The sequence below is a fragment of the Vitis vinifera genome, chromosome 2, assembly GCF_030704535.1.
Source record: "Vitis vinifera cultivar Pinot Noir 40024 chromosome 2, ASM3070453v1".
Lineage (NCBI taxonomy): Eukaryota > Viridiplantae > Streptophyta > Magnoliopsida > Vitales > Vitaceae > Vitis > Vitis vinifera.
The window spans coordinates 13,028,774-13,048,183 of NC_081806.1; the positions used below are offsets into that span (position 1 = coordinate 13,028,774).

Genomic DNA, 19,410 nt, shown 5'->3' on the forward strand with positions numbered 1-19,410 from the left:
GCCTTGTGGTTAATCTGTCCCTTCCTCTAGGCATTTTCTCTTAGAAAGGTATACAAGGATTATTATTATCAATACATCACCTTATAAGGGTTATTCATAAAATCAAGCACCCTTAACCAATACAATCAAACCACTTATGTCACATATAAACATTTGCAAAACAAACATGATAACAACAATATCATAGTAATGGATTCTCAATGATCAAGCACTCAAACAGGCAACATGATCATAATTATTATAGCTAGGCATACTCAATACAACAAGGAATATCATCAACACAATAAAAACACAAACCTAACATCCATCCTTTAAGCCTTCACTTAATATCAATATATAATACACAATAAAACAATGTCACAATAATAATGACTCTAGTGCTTCTATTGGGCTCCCCACCTATTGTCCACAATAGGGATCTAATCCCTTATGCTCTGATACCAAGATGTCACACCCCAATTTTTTTTTTTCTTCTTATGATTATTATTATTTATTCTTCAACTAAAGAATTGATACTCAAATACAGTATAAATGCTCTCAAAAATTTAAATGTTGAGTTCCTACTTGAATTTGTTCAAAAAGAGGATATGGAAAACCTGTTATAAAGAGTACATCCTGTAATAAACATTGTGACTATTGAGTTAACAAAATATGTTTTGTTTCACAAAAGAAACTTATACAACATTAATTTACATATACCAAACCCCATTGTTTACTATGGGTAGCCCATACTACAAGTGTATCTAACAAATATATACATTACATCATTCCAACAAAAGGTGTAGTCTTGATACAAAAGGCATGGCCTCAAAAGACTTTCAATATGAGCAAACAGCATCCAATCACAGTAAAGCATTGCTCAAGCATTCTTTCCTGCATAGGTCTTCTGACCTGCATCTATAGGTGGAAGGAATAGGGTGAGTTCACAACTCAGTAGGAAAGTTTATAACCATCCTAAGTATACCCTTAAAAACCTTGAATTAAACGTTTAATAACATGCATGATAAACATTTCATAACCATTAACAAATGTGTAATCATGTCAAACATGTATGCATGTGTTTGTTGGTTTCATCATTTCTTTTCCCCATCCATCCTTTCACAACTGATAATTTGCTGACTCCCAATAATCTACACAGCAGATATCAATGCTCCACAAGATACTGGATCAATATAATATTGACTATTCTGGGACATCACCCAAGGGCAAGTCATACCCCATGTCTTTTGGGACTCATACCCAAGGGCAGGACCAACCCCGTGTCTTTAGGGGCTAAAACCCAGGGGCAGGACCAACCCCATACACCCACATCGGAGTGTCTTCCTCGAGGGCTTTAGGGACTTTCACCCAAGGACCCACGGTCCCACATAAACAATATATCAAATGATAAGGCCTGTAGCATCACATAAGCACTTCGCCACCAATAAATTCTCTGAATATGATCTGTGATAATTCCATATCCTTCTTGCAATGCAATCACACCATAAACCATTTCGACAACACAAAACCACAAATCTTCATACCAATATACGTTCCAACATCATGGTAACATTTCAATGCAATAAACCGAGATGCAAATGACACTTTAAAAGATTTTATGAAATCATAGAAATAATATAAAATTCCAACAAATAATTCAAGGAAAGAAATCAGATACACCATAGAATAGCATAAAATTCCCTACCTTACACCGACTTCCTTTTTGTGTTTCTTCTAAGTAGGCAATCTTTGCCTATTACGAGGAACTGAAATGAAACAACATAATTTAGGTTTCCTAACCATGAAAATTTATATAGTTTATTGTTGCAAATTTTTTATTCTCACATTCTCTAATCTATATCCTACATGTTTTCAAATCAAATATGAATTGAATTAAACAATATTTACAATACATATTAATTTCCCTAATTAATTACCAAACACTAATTCTTTTGATTTTCTTAAAGCCTAACCTATTAACAAATCCCAAGTGTCCAAATAACCCAATTCATCACATGTTTACTAATCTATTTTTCAATCAAACCAAATTAACAAAGATTTATGCTGATCTTACTATTAATAAAATACTTTAATCTTTAATTAATTGTGATTTTTAACTAAAACAAGTTTATAGCTAATTATACTCAACTTTTACACAATTTTTACCGTTAATTCTATTCAACATACCATTAGGAACCAAAATAAACGAAAATTACAAAATTAAACACTTGCTTACCTCAAATCTACACTTTCTCTCTCTAGTTTCTCTCTCTAACCCAAGTTGCTGCAGGTGAAATGGAGCAAAACGAGCTGCAGCCCCCTTATAAAGGGGTCTCCAAGCACCCAAGCATGAGGTGGCAGCCCACATGGCTGCCACCAATCCACCCAAGTAGGAGGTGGCATTCCACTAACTCAAATTTCCAAAATTTGCACTTTAGTCCTTCAAGTTATAAAAAATAAAACCCATAATTGCCCATTAGTCCTTTAGGTTTTCATAACCCTAATCAGTCCCTAAGAACCTAATAAGCATGCTTAGGTCATTAACTAATCCCACTTAACCTTAATCAAAGTTTAATTCATAATTAAATATGATAGCACTAAACTAGTTTTAACATCTAATTAAGCAACCTTAAAGTTAAGTACCAAAATAATCATTATTGCCTATTTAATTCATTAGTACTAGGTGTTACACACTGCATCAGGTGGGGAGATAATGGGAAGGGGTAAGACTTCAGAAACAAGAAGAGACTTAGAGGTGGAGAAGAATGGTGAGTCCTCAAAGAAAGTGACATCAGCAGAGAGAAAGTAGTGATGAGTCTCAAAGGAATAACAACGATAACCCTTTTGAAATCTGGAATATCCCAAGAAGATGCATTTTGTGATTTTGGCAGAAAGTTTGTCTTGTCTAGGAGTGAGAATATGAACAAAGCAAGTACAACCAAAAACACGAGGAGGAAGGAAATAAAGTGGTTAGTCAAGGAAAAGAAGAGAATGAGGAATTCGATCTTGTAATACAGATGAGGGCATACGATTAATCAAATAACATGTTGTAAGAACAGCGTCCCCCCAAAAACGAAAAGGAACATTACTATGGAGAAGGAGAGTACGAGTTGTCTCAACAAGATGTCGATTCTTACATTCAGCTACCCTATTTTGTTGAGGAGTATGAGCACAAGAAGACTAATGAAGGATCCCATGTCACATAAATGAAGTAAATGGTACAGAAAAATATTCCCTGGCATTGTCACTGCGTAACACACGAATAGAAATATTGAACTGGGTTTGGATTTTAGCATAAAATTTTTGGAAAATAAAGAATAACTCAGCTTGATTTTTTTATTAAAAATAACCAAGTACATCGAGAATAGTCATCAATGAAAGTGACAAAATACTGAAATCCTAAAGTAGACGCGGTCTGACAAGGACCCCAAACATCAGTGTGGACAAGTTCAAAAGGAGACTTTGCCCGATTATTCAAACGCTTTGGGAACGAGACACGAGTATGTTTCCCAAGCTGACAAGACTCACATGCAAGCAACGACAAAGATGAAAAATGAGGGACCATTTTCTGGAACTTGGATAGACTAGGGTGACCTAGGCAACTGTGGATGAGGAGGGAAACATCAGTGGAAATGCAAACTGCAGGAGTTGAAGGCGAGGTGAGGTGATAAAGGCCTTGAGACTCTCGTCCTATGCCAATCGTCTTCCCTGTACTCTAGTCTTGCAAGGTCACAAATTTATCAGAAAAAGTGATAGAACAATTAAGAGTGCAAGTTATTTTGCTGATGGAAATAAGATTAAAAGAACACTCAGGGGCGTAAAGGACAGAATGGAGAGGTAGGGAAGGGAGAGGCTGAGTTAAACCAAAACCTTTAGCCATAGTTTGGGAACCATTAGCTAAAGTAACAGTAGGTAAGGCAGAGGTAGTAGTAATAGAAGAGAAAATATCCTTATTACCAGATATGTGATCGGAAGCGCAAGAATCTAGAATCCAAGGTCCAAGAGAAGATGTGTGGATAAGACAAGCAAAAGCATTACCAGTCTGGGCATCAGAAGCAACAGAAGCTGACTTGGTGGCCTGATAGCGGAGATAGTCATCATACTCACTGTCAGTGAGGGAAATACCCTGAGATGTGGAGGAACTGGGAGGCTGAGGCGGCTGAGGATCAGATGATTGGGCCACCTGGGCAGTGCGGGGAGGCCGCCCATGTAACTGATAACACCAATCACGAGTGTGGCCAAGCTTATTGCAATAGGTGCAATGAGGACGTTGGCCTCTACCTCGGTTACCACTGCGTCCTCCTCGAGAGTTAGTTTGAGAAACTAACACAGAAGAATTTGAAGTGTTATCAGATGGCAAAGTCTGAGTTGAGGAGATATGGAGGAGGTGAGCAAACACATCATCCAAGGATGGAACGGAGGAACTGCCAAGAATCTGATCGCGGGCGGTCTCAAGATCTGGACGGAGGCCAATAAGCGTAAGAACCATGAAGAACTTGTCAATCTGTGTTCGTTGATCCCCAACATCAGTAGAAAGAGGCATCACGGTCAAGAATTCCTCCTTAAGAGAGGCAATCTGGCCAATATAAGTAGATAAATCCATGTCTTATTGTCTGACATTGACAATAGAAGAAGCCACCTTATAAAGACGTTGGATATCATTCGTGTATAGCCCTTTTGCCTGATTCCAAAATTTAAAGCATGTTTTGTAGGCCCGAAGATGAAGTAGAATCTTAGGATCAATTGATTGCCATAACACACTACATAAATGTGCATCTATCTTCCTCCATTGTACTCTATCAACCTCAGGGATATTCACCTCCTGCGTAACAAGGTGATCCTCATAACCTTGACCCATAAACCAAAGCTCCATAGAGATAGACCAGGACAAATAATTTTCACTGCCAACCAATTTCTTCAAAGTAATCATAGGAGATCAAGATATGACAGAGGAAAAAATGGAACTTTTAGTAGTCATATCTACTTATCTGGAGAACGAAATATGTTTGGATCGAACAGAGCCCTAATACGACTTCAGATCGCGACTAAAAGAAGAAAAAAAAAACTGAGGATTCGCAGTTGTGAGAGACCAAATAGTAAAGAAAAACAAATGTGGCACTACTGAAAGGGTAGAAGAACACTTCCTAAGACACATGTAGGGCTTGGGGTGGAGAGGAGGTCACCGGAGGTCGCCGGAAAGACTATTTAGAGGGCCGACGGAAACAAAAAAAACCCCCAAAAAATGCACTTGTAGGGCTCGAAAGGGACAAGCACAGATGGAGGGTGGCTAGACGGCATCAGGCGAGGCTGGAGGTGGAAGCGTGTGGCCGAAAAGTGCTCCACACACCCTCACTCGCCGGCGCATGAGGTTAAAGCCGCCAAAGAAGAAACACGCGTGGCTGGCGCGTGGATGAGAATCTCCCTCCAGTGCTTTGACAAAACTTGAAGATCTCCTCCTTACGCACCTGATGGTATGGTCGGTGTCGAAAAAGGACGTCGTCGGAAAAAGTCACCGGTGGTGAGGGTTTTCTTACAGCGGTGAGGGTTTTCTGACGACGAGAAGGTTGATCGAAAAGCTTTAGGAGATGGGAAAGGTGACCGGAATGAAACACGGTCACTGAAAGGTTTCCCAAAATTGAATCACGGATAAATCGGAAATAATTAGGTTTTTTTTTCTCCCTAGGCTTTGATACCATGTGAAAAGAGAGAAAAGGGATAATCTTTAATTTTTGTTATTGAAAAACTATTAATAATACACATTGGACTTGGGTATATATATACATGTTAGTGGGACCCACAATACAATAAGGAAATAAAAGGAAAAGTAAATAACTGAAATAACTGTACACTATCTAACACTAACAATTTCCTTTTGTTATACAAGATGTCATCTTCAATGGCATTACAGAAATGCAAATGGATTTCCTTTAGTCAGGGTATAGGGACAGAAAGAGAGATCATCTTATTAGATGATCCAAGTGTTCAAGACTAAGGAAGTAGGAGGGTTGGGGTTCAAAAGAATATCTTTAAGGAATAAGACCCTCTTAGGAAAGTGCCTTTGAAGGTATCCTAGGGAGAGCAAAGCTCTTAGGCACATAGTTATCTTGAGAATCTAAGGAACAAATCCAAATGGTTAGGATGCAAAAATTGTAGTTATGTGGTCACATCATCGCCCTTGGAAGTCCATTGCCCAAGTTTGCTAGGAATTCTACAATCACCCTTTTTTGATAGGTAATGAGACAAAGATCCTTTTTTTATTTTAGAGGTATGGCACAATCTATTCAAACCAGCCAAATTGAATTGGGTTCCTCTTAGAAGTATTAGTGACATGTTGACCATTCCCTTTAGTGGTTTAGGAAATACTACTAGAAGCAAAGTTTTATGACAAATCAATTGTCTTACATTGATTTTGATAGTATGGCGAGAAAGAAATACAAGAATTCTTGAGGATAGGTGGAGAACTTTAGAGATGATATGGGTTTTAGCCTATTTCTATTCATCTTTTTAGGTCTCCACTATTACAGTTTTTAAGGGCATTCACTTCCACATTATTCCATTTGATTGAATTTTGATATATAAATTAAAAGCGTTAAAATAGCAATGTTGAGTTGTTTTGATGTCTATTGGAGTGTAATTCTTTTCCTCTGTTTCTTATTTGTTTTTGTAATTTAGGGAAGGATTTCTGATCCTTCTTTTGTAATATCATATTTTTTGTGAATTATGGTTTTGTTCCCAATTAAAAATAAAATAAGAACCAAACAAATAAAAATAAATAAATAAACTTGCAAAAAAGGTGATCTTTTATGATTTGATCAAATCCAATCACTTGGAAAACCATAGAAGTAAGGAAATAAACCACCCGCTTTCGTGCATCTGATTGTCAATTCAACCTTGTGCTTAAGAACAAAAGAATATTCATGTAAACAAGAAATTCATTTTTCATGTCAATGATTTAAATTCTTTTAAGAGTTTGGTGCTTCATGATCTGAATATAAAACAAAATCTTTATAAATAAGATAAAATTGCCAATAAAGAAGTGCTTGTACCAACACATAGAATTCCTTGTTATAAATTGAATATTGTAGGCATATGTGAGAATAATTGTATATATTGATTTGAGGAAAAATTGTATATCTATAGGCAACTATACGATGAGGAAAAAAATGGAAAAACTCCTAAAAATCTGTCCCAAAACTCATGGAAATTTTAATTCTAACTTCATAATTTAAATTGTTATATACAACTATTGACTATCTATTAAGAGGTTCATGCAACTATTGACTATCCTATTGAGAGGTTCAATACTAGCCACTTGAAACTTCATCCATAGGTTTTTGTCATGTGAAAACCTAGTAGACAGATGATTAGCCTTGTGTTTATTCAATGCCCTAGCACCTTACTCTTTGGCAAAGACTTCTTTAATAAATCACCATATATTGTGTGGCTCCTAGTAAGATTCAAAGGATGTTAAAGATCCCCTTTCAAGGTTTGGCTATAGTAGAAAGAAGTGTGTCCTATGGTTCAATGCTATATTGACTATTATGTGGATAAAATAGACAAGAATAATTGAAAGAACTTTCCTTAATAGTATAACTTCCCAAGATCATTAATGTGATAGGTGTGTTTTATTAAACTCCCTAGGTTCTAACCATGCTTTGAAATATCGATAAATAGGGATATATCGATACTTGGATTTTATGGATATATTGGAAATATCAGAGAAATATCAATGGATATTTTGACAAAAATATAAGTAAGGCGAAAATTATTCAAAAGTCATGGAAATATTTGGAGAAACTCCAAAAATTATCAAATAAATAAAAATACACATGTTAAAGTTATTTTCTAAGTATAATTGACATAGGTGTAGCTAAACAAAAAAATATCAGAAAGCAAGGATATGTCGGTTGTAGACCCCCATTTGGGGCTCATTTTCTGCAGCTTGCTTTTAGCCAGGTGTCACCATATGGGGGAAGCCACGTGTCACATTTTGACTAGCTGCTAGAGAATCACAATAGTGGAGTTGGAGGAGCAATCAGGGATTGACACCTGGAGGGGAGCTGAAGAAGGGGGTACGTTTCTGTTATGGAGGAACAGCATGCCAGCTGCAGGAGGAGGAGCGTTTTTGGCTGCAGGGTGGTGGTGCTTTTCAGGGGGGTGCTTCCAGAGAGAGGGGGCGTCTCCTGCAGGTGGTGTCGTCTGGCCGTTGAGGATACTTTTAGCTGGCAGCTGCAGCAAAGGAAAAAGGGGGGATCCCATTGACGACGGTAAGAAAAATTCTGGAGAGCTTTTTGGTGAGCTTGGGGCAGGGAGCTGCAGGAGAGAGGGGTGCGTTTCTGTTGAGGAGCAGCAAACTGTGAGAGAGAGGTGTGAGGGCTTGAGAGGAGGGTCTGAGAGTTTTTTGGGGGGAGCTTCGGAGGGGTTCATTGGAGCTGCAGGAGGAGGGGGTGCTGTTCAGAAGGGTAAGCTGGTTGGTTTTGTCGACATTGGAGGAGGATTGAAGGCATCGATAGCTAAACAGAGCCTTACTGGAAAAGGGTTCTTTCAGGTATGAATGCAATTGATTTATTATTTGATCTGGATTCTTATTACTCCTCTATGATTCCTATTGATGTTTGAGTGTTTATTGATTTGCTTGGGGTGGATAATGAAGGCCACTTATTGCTTGTTGAAACATAATCATGCCTACATGTTTACCACTGTTAATCTTAGTATGTTTTGCTCCTATTGTGAAAATGCTCATAGTTGCATTTGAGATGGTCTTTCTCACCTGATCAGAGGGCTCACTGATGACCCATGAAGTGAAGCCTCTGAAGATCCCCTTTACTCATTTTCTTTTGTGTTCTATTTTCTATGGATTCTTCTTTGTTGTGGCCACTATTTGTTTCTATGCCTTGCTCAATGCAAAGGCTTTGAAAGGGTATATCCAGGTCTGGCTGCACACTCCCACAGAGATCTATTATGGTTGAAAGGAACATATTGGGTTTTGAGAGATATTTTGTAGAGGTTGTTCTGGTTGAAGAAGCAAACAAGCCGAAGAGAGACAGGGAGAACAGAGAGAGTAGGGAATGATGTTTTTGAGAAGAGGAAGTAGCTTGGAGAGAAAAAGAATACTTGAGAGAGAGTTGTAGGTATTTTTGAGAAGGTAAATGAGCAGAAAAAGGATGTTCTCCAGGTGGTCTAAGAGGGGTTCTGAGAGCTCTATGAGAAGGATCTGAGAGTAAAGCTAGCTAGGGAGAGAAAGCTTGCTAGCGAAGAAGAAGAATAAGAGGAAGGTCATGCCGCAGACTTTCATGTAATCCAGATTTGATACCTGAAAGCAGATCAGAGAATGAAGCTAAAGAAGATACTCCTTTAAAAAGAAATCAGGGTTTGGATGATGGGACAGGGGTGTTGACTTTATTGAAACTGTGGATATTTTAAGTGAACATGCTCGTCTTAAAGCTGGAATTCTCGTGCATGGAGAATCTAGCAGCAATGTGGAGTACTATGTATGGACGGCTGGGAAGTCCTGTAGCTGATGGAAAGATTCCAACACTATATTGAAGACGATAGGGATGCCAAATGTTGTCCTGCTCCAGGCTGTGATTATGAAGTTGTTTTTTTTGTTGTTAGTGGTGGAAGCTGTGACGTTTCCTGCCACGCTCATGTAACTTTTAATGGAATTGTACAGAGGGAGCTCACCTTCCTGTTGATTGCAGCACTATAGCCAAGTGAATTCTGAAGAACAGTGCAAGTGATTGTGAAAAGCCCTCTCTGTCTTAGTCATTAAGTAAGCCTTCAACCTGGCAGAAAGTGAAGTGGTGACTCCTATTCCCTAGGATCCCACTACATGATTTGCCAGAAAGTCTAACAGATAGCATGTTCAAGGGAATCTATAATGGCAAGCAGTGCCACGGGTCTGATATTGCAGTAGTGTTGAGCAGAGCTTGGAGTGCTGGTGTTGATGGAATTATTAACCAGCGGTTTTGACGTGGCACCATCTGTCGTTGCATTGCTGCCAGGTGCCATTGTCCTAGGAGAATTGCCAGGTGTCCCTCAGACGGTGCCAGCAATGAGTTAAAACATGTTTCCTCTTGAGGCATGCGCTCTTCAAATTCCTAGACAATGGCTTCAATTCTGTCATGTGGAAATGGACATTTCAAGCAGAAACCTGATCCATTTAGTGGTTCTGTGGCTTTCTCATCAGCAGTAACGAGCACAATGATGTCAATGGCATGGTTTCTGAGGCTAGTATCATAGGCAAACACATCTTGTTGCCTTCCCGTTTGTGCATGGAATTTGACTTTTGAATCACCTATGGATTACAACAAGTGAGGCCCGTTGTCTTCGCTCGACGTTATCTTGATATCCGGCATCAGTGTTGACGAGTATAGGCATAATAGGTTTCCTTCGACGTTACTTCGGTTAGTTTGTCACAGCTGCACACGCTTCCATGAAGGGAATCCAGGGACTTTGCAAATTCAACCAAAGAGCAGTAGCGGCAGCGGCATCATCATCAGTAGCAGCATCAAGCTTGTTCGCGTCCCAAGTGTTTTCCTCTTGTCTAGGCTTTGGTGCTGCACTCACACTCCCGCAAACCAAATGCGTACTACAATGGAGCAACTTGATCCCCCAAAATACTCTCAAGTTGCAGTGCCTTATTCCTACTCTCTTGCATATGCACTTATCTTTCTTCATCATGACTGGTTACCTCGGCAAGGCTATCAGGATGGTAATAAATTCTTCTTGGTTTGCAAGGAAAGAATGGCAACTTAGCCTGAAATGCTTTGTTGCTTCTGCCCGACAACTCTCAAATGATTTCTTGAGATTATTGTGAACGTGAGATCTGCTAAAGAGTCTAATCACTACAAGCCAACCGACAGAGGTGACGATGGGAAATTTGTCCTCTCATTTGCATGAAGTCTTGATGAGAGACGACTGGTTTATGGCTTAATGGGTGTTACCATCTCTACATTTGATGTGATGAATGTGTGTATATGCATGATGCTGAGGGAAAGAGCCTGATCAGGGTCATGTCAGGTCAAGTAAGCTGAATGAGTGTGTTTCTTAGCTGACTGGAGAAGTTCGAGAGTGAGGTAAGCAGGGTCCAAGTGACAGGCAATTCTCTCTGCGTTTGAGCCAGATGAAATGCTACTTGAACTTGAGAAAGAGTGTCTGGAGGCATATGAGAGAAAGGTAAGTCATCTACAGCAAGCAATTGCAGACTCTGAAGCAGAACTTGCAGACATCCGCTCAGCAATGAGAGAGGGACCAGTAAACGTAAGGCAATTTGATCAGCATGCTGGTGGATCACTGGTTGAAGCCTTGTGCCTGAGCATAGCATCAGTTCAGGGTGGCAGCAGCCGTATCACCACCACTAGCAGCAGTAGCAGGAGCTCCTGTGGAGATGGCAGCCCAGGGCTTATTTTGTTTAATTGAAGGGAGCAATCAGCTGCTGGATGATTATGCTCTGAAGCAGCTGTTGATTGATGGCACCATTGCTGGCTGTGCTCTGGATGGTGCTGAAACGCCATCAAGATCCTGAATTATATGACAAGAGCTCTTGCTTCTTTTCTTATAGGGACTGCTATGTGGTTGGCAAAGATCCTTTTGACCCTTTTGGGCTTTCTTTGACGATGGCAGCCATAGTTGGAATGCAACTCTTGCTTTGCCAATTGTACTAATTCGCTTTAAACAAAGTGGCAAGCGAGAGGACCACCCTGTTTTATCAGCTGTCAATGCTGTTGCTGCTCAAATGATAAATCCTTATCTCCACATTGAGGCTTTACAAAGTTATGTGGAACCCTCATGATAATAGCTGCAAATTGACAATCCCAAGATATGAGGCACTAATGCAACAAAATGCTGCAATATCTGAGCGTGATAATGCCCTTCTGAAATGCGACAATGCTATTGCTGCCCTTCAATCAGGCTTCCTTGAAGTGGAGTCCTCATATGCATTTGGTTGCAAAGCTCCTGATGATAATGCCTTAAGCGTAAATGGTGGACCTTCTTGTGATGGCACACGTCATAATGTTGATACCTGCTTGGACATAGATGATCAGTGCACCTCCCCGGTTTCCAATTGTGGCAAAACCTCTACTGCATTAAGGCGTATATTCCCTCTAGAAAGCAGGAGTTTGTACAAATCAGCTTTTGATATCCAGAATTCTAAGTCTGAATTGTTTTAAGCTGTTCCAGAAGCAATTGGAAGTGGTGCCCATGTGGCTTTGGATCTGTCCTCATGGCCAAGTGGCTGCACTCACTCCAAAAATGAAACCAAATGGACCTAAGGTCAATGTTCCCAAAGTCGGTGCTGCAGTCCTTCGCTCATGTGCCTACTATTCATAAGTGGAATCTTCATAATTTGCCCAAAAACACTCAACTCTGGATCAAGCGTGATGACCTTTCTGAAATGCAAATGAGTGATAACGAAGTTAGAAAATTGGAATTCTTGTGGCAGCACTTGTGGAAGGAAATTCAGACATACCTGGGGAAGCTTCAGAGTGCAACATGGATATATAAGATATATTTAGCATGCTGGATGGGTGAGGAAGTTTTGTCGCCTGCTGCTGCAGCTTCAGTGCTGAGTTTCATGGGATGCTCATGTAGTGGTGATGTCAGAAGGGCACCCACCTAAAGTACTGACAAGGATGAATACAGTATTAAGACTGATTGATTTAATCTGCAAGTTATTTGCTCCTGTAGTTACGGGCTTCATCATCAGCTTTGTATCATTGAAAGCGTCTGCTATGACTTCAGCAATCTGGGACACTGTATCTATTGGTTGCAGTATTGGCTTCTAATGTCTGTATACAATGGAATTCCCTCATTACCTTCCTTCACTCATCCATTCTGCCTTTGCACCCTTCCCACTACTCTTCGTCACTCAATCTGTCACCTCAACCTTTGCACACATCAAACTCATCCCCATGCTCTTCATTTTCATCCACATACTTTAGCATGCCCAGTGACTGTACTCATCATACCCGTTCTCTCTCATTGCTATATTTCCACCCACCATGCTCACGTTCATACCCATTTCCTCTCATGAATTCATCCACCTTTCATTAAACCTACCTTACCAAACCCATTTCTCTATCCTTCATACCCATATCTTCATCCATCCAACCTGCCACCTCACTAACCCATCTCCCACTAAATCCCACCACCCAGTCCACCAAGCTCCAATAACTGCTTAGCTTCTGGTCCTGGCTTCCTGTGCTTCTCTTGAAGGGTGAAATGACAGCTTTGCTCCATATTCCTTCAGATCCATTGAAGAAACTCCACATGATTATGGGTATTCTGGAGTATCACGCTGACTACTACTGGAAGGTGGGGGTGTTGAGGATTATGCTGCCAATATTCCTCTATCGATTGAGGTTCAATGCCACTCTCAAGGTTATGGGAACTCACGTGGCTATTACTGTAAATGGATCAAACTGCCACTTTGAACTGAATGTATTCAAGTCAGTGATTGCTAGTGGTTTCCCAATATCGATCAGGTTGCTAGGTGATGTATCCGCTTTTTAGGAAGAGAGTTGTTGAAAGATAGGCAATGATGATAGGAGAAGAAGACAACTGTAGCAGCAGGTTTTTTGAAGAAGCATCTCTTTGAGAATTTGTTAAAGCATCCAGAGTCTATGACAAATACTAAATTGGCAATAAGTGAAACATATCAACAAGCTGACATGATTTTGTCTGGATACTGAAAGAGTTACTTACCGAGATGATGGTTTTACTGCTCTCACAGCAGTGCTTGTTGATAACCATCTCTATGTTGCCAATGTTGAAGATTTGAGGGGTAGAGTTGGACGTTCCAAAGTGTTTCAATAATGTCGTTTTGACTGATTCATCATATTCTGAATGGAGAGCCCAGTGTGACTCTTTTGACAACAGTTCAGTTTCTTCTACAGCTGGTCATTCTCGTATTAGACCCAAGATGCACCCTCCTTGTCTGATCAGTATAGAACCTTTGTAAAAAGGGCAGATTGTATTGTTGGCCAGTTTTTCCGAAAGTTGGTGCACACAGAATCCAATAGGCTGAATGAATGGTGTTTTTGGTATCAATCCTATCACCAATATTCAACAAAGTTTTTCCCTCTATCCCACTGGCGAACGATCATCTCTTTGCCCCTTTTCCATTGCCTCCGAATGGCGTCGATCCCAAAACTTGGGAGTGTTATGTTCCATTTAGAAGACATGGAATAATACAATGCGGTTCTAAACCCTTCATCATCTCTGTTGGTGAAACAAATAGAAGTTGAGATTGACGAGGGTCCAGTGAAAGAGGTGAAAATGGAAGACAAGGATGAGGAGCCTATCTCAGTTTTTAATGGCCCAAAAGTTGAGAATGAATTTGAAGAAGTCATAGCAGGTCAGGATGTCTACTCAGTCTAATTTCAAGAGGATGGCAGATGCAATCACCCACCCCACAGAGTTATATTAGTGGTACATCCGGTCTACGTGCAGAACTTCAACTTCATCATGCATGGTCACCTTTGACATGCAATTTATGACCACTTGTCATTGCTCCATTCCTTTATCTTTGATTTTAAAAATGATTTCCCCATAGTCCTATTTTCAAGAAGTTTTCCAAGTTTTGGTTTTCAAATAATTTCGAATCTCAACATTTTCTCTTCTTTAGACTAGTTAGGTTCCAAAATCTCATTTTCCATAAAATTTGGGCGCCATTCTCCTCCGGCGAGCCACTTTCGAATCTCTTTTGATTTTTTTTTTAAAATTTTTTTAAATAAGCGAGAACCAAATTTTGTAATTCTTAGTGATGGAATTTACAGATTTGGTTCATGCAAAATAAATGGGCTTTGGTGGGGGCCCAACATCAAATAAAATTTCTTTAAAATAAAAATGAATTTTGAGTGGAGTGTCATGCATGCCTTTGATGATTTTGTACTCGATTTAGTGACATGTGAGCTATGTTTATGCTCTTTAGTTTGCACTAACCCTCTCTTTTGATAGCGCATGATGACTCGTTGCCCAGGTACGCATCCACTCTCATCCCGATCATTCTTTATATATATTCTGATTCTCGTATGTGCATGATTGATTTGAGTACCCATGGACTTTCCACGTTGATTGACACGTCAGCTTCATCCTATTAGTAGAGACCCGACTTTAGGGACTTAGAGGGGTGCTACGGTCTTTACCGTACCTTCCCGATAAGTAACCTGACCCCCGAACCCGATCCGGTTTTTCGCAGACCACCTTTCCCAAAAAAATAAGGAGTCACACTTAGGGTTTTTCTTTCTTATTTTGTTTACCCTTTAAAAATAAAACAAAAATAAGTGGCGACTCCAAGTCATTTTTCTTAATCAATAAAAATCATTTTTCAAATAAAAATCGAGCTCGCCATCGAGTGGGAAACGCATTGAGCGAGTCGAAATGCAGGGTCCACATCGGTATTAATAATTTATTATTTATTTAATCAAATTATTTTTAATTTATAAAATATTAGAATTTAATTATTATTTTTTTATATTTTTTTATTTTTAGAATAAATTTATATTTTTAATATTTTAAAATAAAAACATTCAAAATTAAATAAAATTAAAAGGATAAATATAAAAAAATTTTAAAAGTGAAGTGATAGTAATTTTTAAAAATAGGATTAACGAGATAAATGATGATACATCTAATATTAAAACTATAATTTATTTAATTCAAATGCATTCAATAATGTAAAATAAATAATGATGCATATATAATTTTTTAATATTTATATTTTTTTTATATTTAATGATCATATAAATGATATTAAAATACTTGTTAAGAAATTTATAATGGTGGTTTTTATATATTTATTAATTAATTAAATAAAAATTTTAAATAGAACAATAAGAATTTATTTATTTATTTTTTAATAATAAACTTTAACATATTTATTATCTACATATATTAACAAAGAAGAAGTTGGCCCAACCGCCCAGCGGTAACTAGGCTTGAACCTAAGCCTTTTGGCCTAGGCTTGAATCTTGGCAGTAGCGGCAACAGGGCAAAAATATTTGAAATTTGACTGGTTTGACGCGCTAAGCCCACCAACTCCATGTTGACCAAAGTTTGACTTCCCGAAAAATCAGCAAAAAGCCAATAAATGCCGATATTTTGACGAAATTCTAGAAAAATCGATCAAACGACTTGCGATATTGAATATAGTGTCGGCCTCACCTGATAAGCGAAATTTCGCCGATATTTTGGTGAAAAATCGCGACATTTCAAACGATGGTTCTAACAAAGGAGTTTGAAGGCGTTCACAATGAGCAATATATCGTTGGATTCACTTGTTGTTTGTAATTTTACAAATACAAATGCTGCATTCATTGATATATGGAGGTTTCCTTCCCTAGCATCTTTTAAGCTAAATCTTGCCAACAGTTTGCTAGGGCATCTTGGTCAAACGGGGATTGGCCATATGTTTAAAAACCATTTCAAATGACAATATCTTAGCCCTCTTAAAACCAGCTAGTAGAGACTTGGCTATTGAGGTAAAGATTTGATCTCTTGTAGAGGCCATAAAGGGGGGAAAGGTTTAGGCTTACAATGTTTTTTGGATTGAAGGTAACTCCACTATCATGATCCAAGGACAACAAAGAAAAATGCCTCATTTGGACATATGCCCATTTAATAAAGGAGACACCACATTATTCTAGAGAATTTCTAGCGGAATATAAAGCAAAGAGGAGGTATCATAATTAATACACAAATTTCCTAGCCATGAGAGGGGCATCTACTTCAAAAGTCCTTTAAGGTCATTTAGCATGTGTATAGAGCTACTATACTATGATTACTTATCTTTCAATTTAATGTCATGAAAGAACACATCCTCTCTTTTCCAAGTCCTTACTATTCCAGAATTAATTTTTTGTTGCTTCTTACCAATATATGGAGTGCATTAGTTAGACATATTAAAATTAAAAGATTAGCAAATTTCAAACAAAAGTGTATCTGCATGCAAATTATTTGAAGTGAAAGGCAAACTAAACATCTATCAACTACAAAAAAGAAATAAATAAATAAATAAATAATTGTTTTATGAAATAAGTACAACAACAAACCTTTTGTTCTGGAGGACCAGTACCCCTTGACTTTTTATTCCACAACTCCTGAAGGCCTTTCAAATTCCCATTTTCTTGATCCAAATTATTAGAGTATCTAGAGTTTCCATCACTCAATCGTTGTCCTTTATTCTTCCTAAGAAAGCTCATACCAGAGGGCCTTTGATGTTGTGCAATGGAAGAATGTCGTCTCAAAGCAGACAAGACCTCCTCCGTCGTGCTCCTAATTTCAGATCCAAAAACACAGGAATCCCACTGTTTCAACCACAAGAGGACCTACAGAACAACAATACAAGGTTAATTAATCATGAAAAAAAAGTAAACAAACAGAAACTCCAAATGTAAATAAGCCTTCTAAGGTTTTGGCTTTGTAGGAACTTCAAACTAATACTATGAACAATATGTTCACCTCACGATTTGTCTGTTCATCACTGAGAAGCTCTGTAAATGAACTTGGAGCATATTTATCCACCCAAAGCTGTTCATTGACCACTTGTGTTTCAAGGAGGATTGCATCATTCTGCAATTCAGAACTTGCTTGCAAAGCCTAAGCATGACAACAATATTCATAAGAAACATTATAATGTGTAGAAAATATTTTCTAAAAGGGAAACAACTTCAATGTTCCTACCCCTAAAAATTAATATTGTACATCACATAGCATGATAAAATTTAAGATAATTTCTAACTTTATATATGAATTGAGACAAGGGTTAATTTTTGGATTTCTTTAGTGAAAATTTGGTGGTTCATATGGCCTTTTGCATAAAACTTCATAAGATCTAATAATAAAAGTCATCAGAGAGTCCCAGTTATGCAACAGACACTTCAAAAGGAGTTGCGGCTAGCTTGAGCACAATACTCTCAAACATGTTTCAGACATTTCTCAGATGTGTCCAAAATTTTGAATAATTTTTTCATGGCCTAAATAAATCAAACATTCAGTGGAAAAGTATAAGGTATTTCCTAAATAAAGAAAAATAATATAGTTTGGAAGAGAGACTACTGAAGAGGAGTAATACACTACCAAATTCCCCAAGCTTTTTCTTCCTGGTAATGCAATTGTGAGTTTGGAAATTTAAATAAATTTACTAATATTTGTATTATTATATAAAATATAGAAATAGTATCTTTTTTTCTAATAGTTAAATAAGAATCACAGTAATATATTTTTCATGTATAAGTCCTTCAAAATTTATCATGTCATAAATTGATGTCATATTGGACTTGTGTCTCATCTCCAAATCCTATTCAAACTTAACCTCTTCCAAGGGTGATGTACTCATGTCTCATGTCTATGTCCATGCTATACATTATCAAAATTAACCACTTCCAAGGTTCTCAATTACCAGAAGAGCTTCAAGGCCCCAATGGATCATTCTGGTTTTATCAAGTAGCTGTCATCCACTAAATTTTCTTAGGACCCTCATAGGATTCAAATCATAAGATGATGTGTCACCCATATAGACAAAATGGAAGCTTCTATATTGGTAACCTAATTTTGTGAAACAGTGATATGAACAAAAGCAGTTCATGAATCTGATCAGAACAAAAAAACAAGAATAAATTGATATTCTGCAATAAAGGTGACCAGTTAGGAAAGCTTCGATGCTACTTACAGCATATTAATGAATTTTTTATACACAAAACCAAGTGATTTTCTTTAATTCATCAAGTTAAATATCTATTCAATGAAAGAAAAGAAAAAAGAGCATTGACATCAAACATGAATTATTACAAGTTGTTTTCACAAATAGAACACTAAATAATACCATTGCCCAAAAAAAAAAAAAACCAACAAAAAAAAACGATATACCTTTGTGAAAGCATCTTGTTCCACTCTTTGCATTAGAACACTAATGGGTTCCAAAATAAGACCTGTAAAGTGGATAGATTGGGAAAAGATCAAAGGCCTGGAATCAACTACTTCAAATATTAATTTTGTGCAAAAATAATATCATATACAAATGAATAAGGATGCCTACAGAATCTTGGAATTATACAAAGTGAGCAATGTCACAAGGACTCAATCTGTGAAAAAAATGCCCTTGACTCCCATTCATGGCAGGTAGAGTACCATAGAAATCACTCCATGTAACAGATAAAAGAAAACAGAACTGTAACACATCAAGATCTAGTCAAAGTCTTTTGACATTTTGATCGATCAAGTTGGAGGTAGGGTGTTGGCAAGATCACAAAGAAGATCAAAGGATTCTCAGAGTGGATTAAGTTTGGAGCTAAGCATTTGTCTTTGTTGCTGCAAGGGGTGGAAGTATGTTGTCAGGATGTAAATCTGAATAGCTTCAAAAAGGCCTAGACAGACAGGAGGAAGAAGTTTCAACTTGGAGCTCAGGAGCAATGTAGCTCGCACATTCTC

The 19,410-nt window shown here is 38.0% G+C and overlaps 1 pseudogene; it reads right to left on the reverse strand.

Annotated features, from left to right (window-relative positions):
• Window positions 1-19,410, reverse strand: part of LOC100854118 (uncharacterized) — an 80,341-nt pseudogene that overhangs the window by 54,226 nt on the left and 6,705 nt on the right.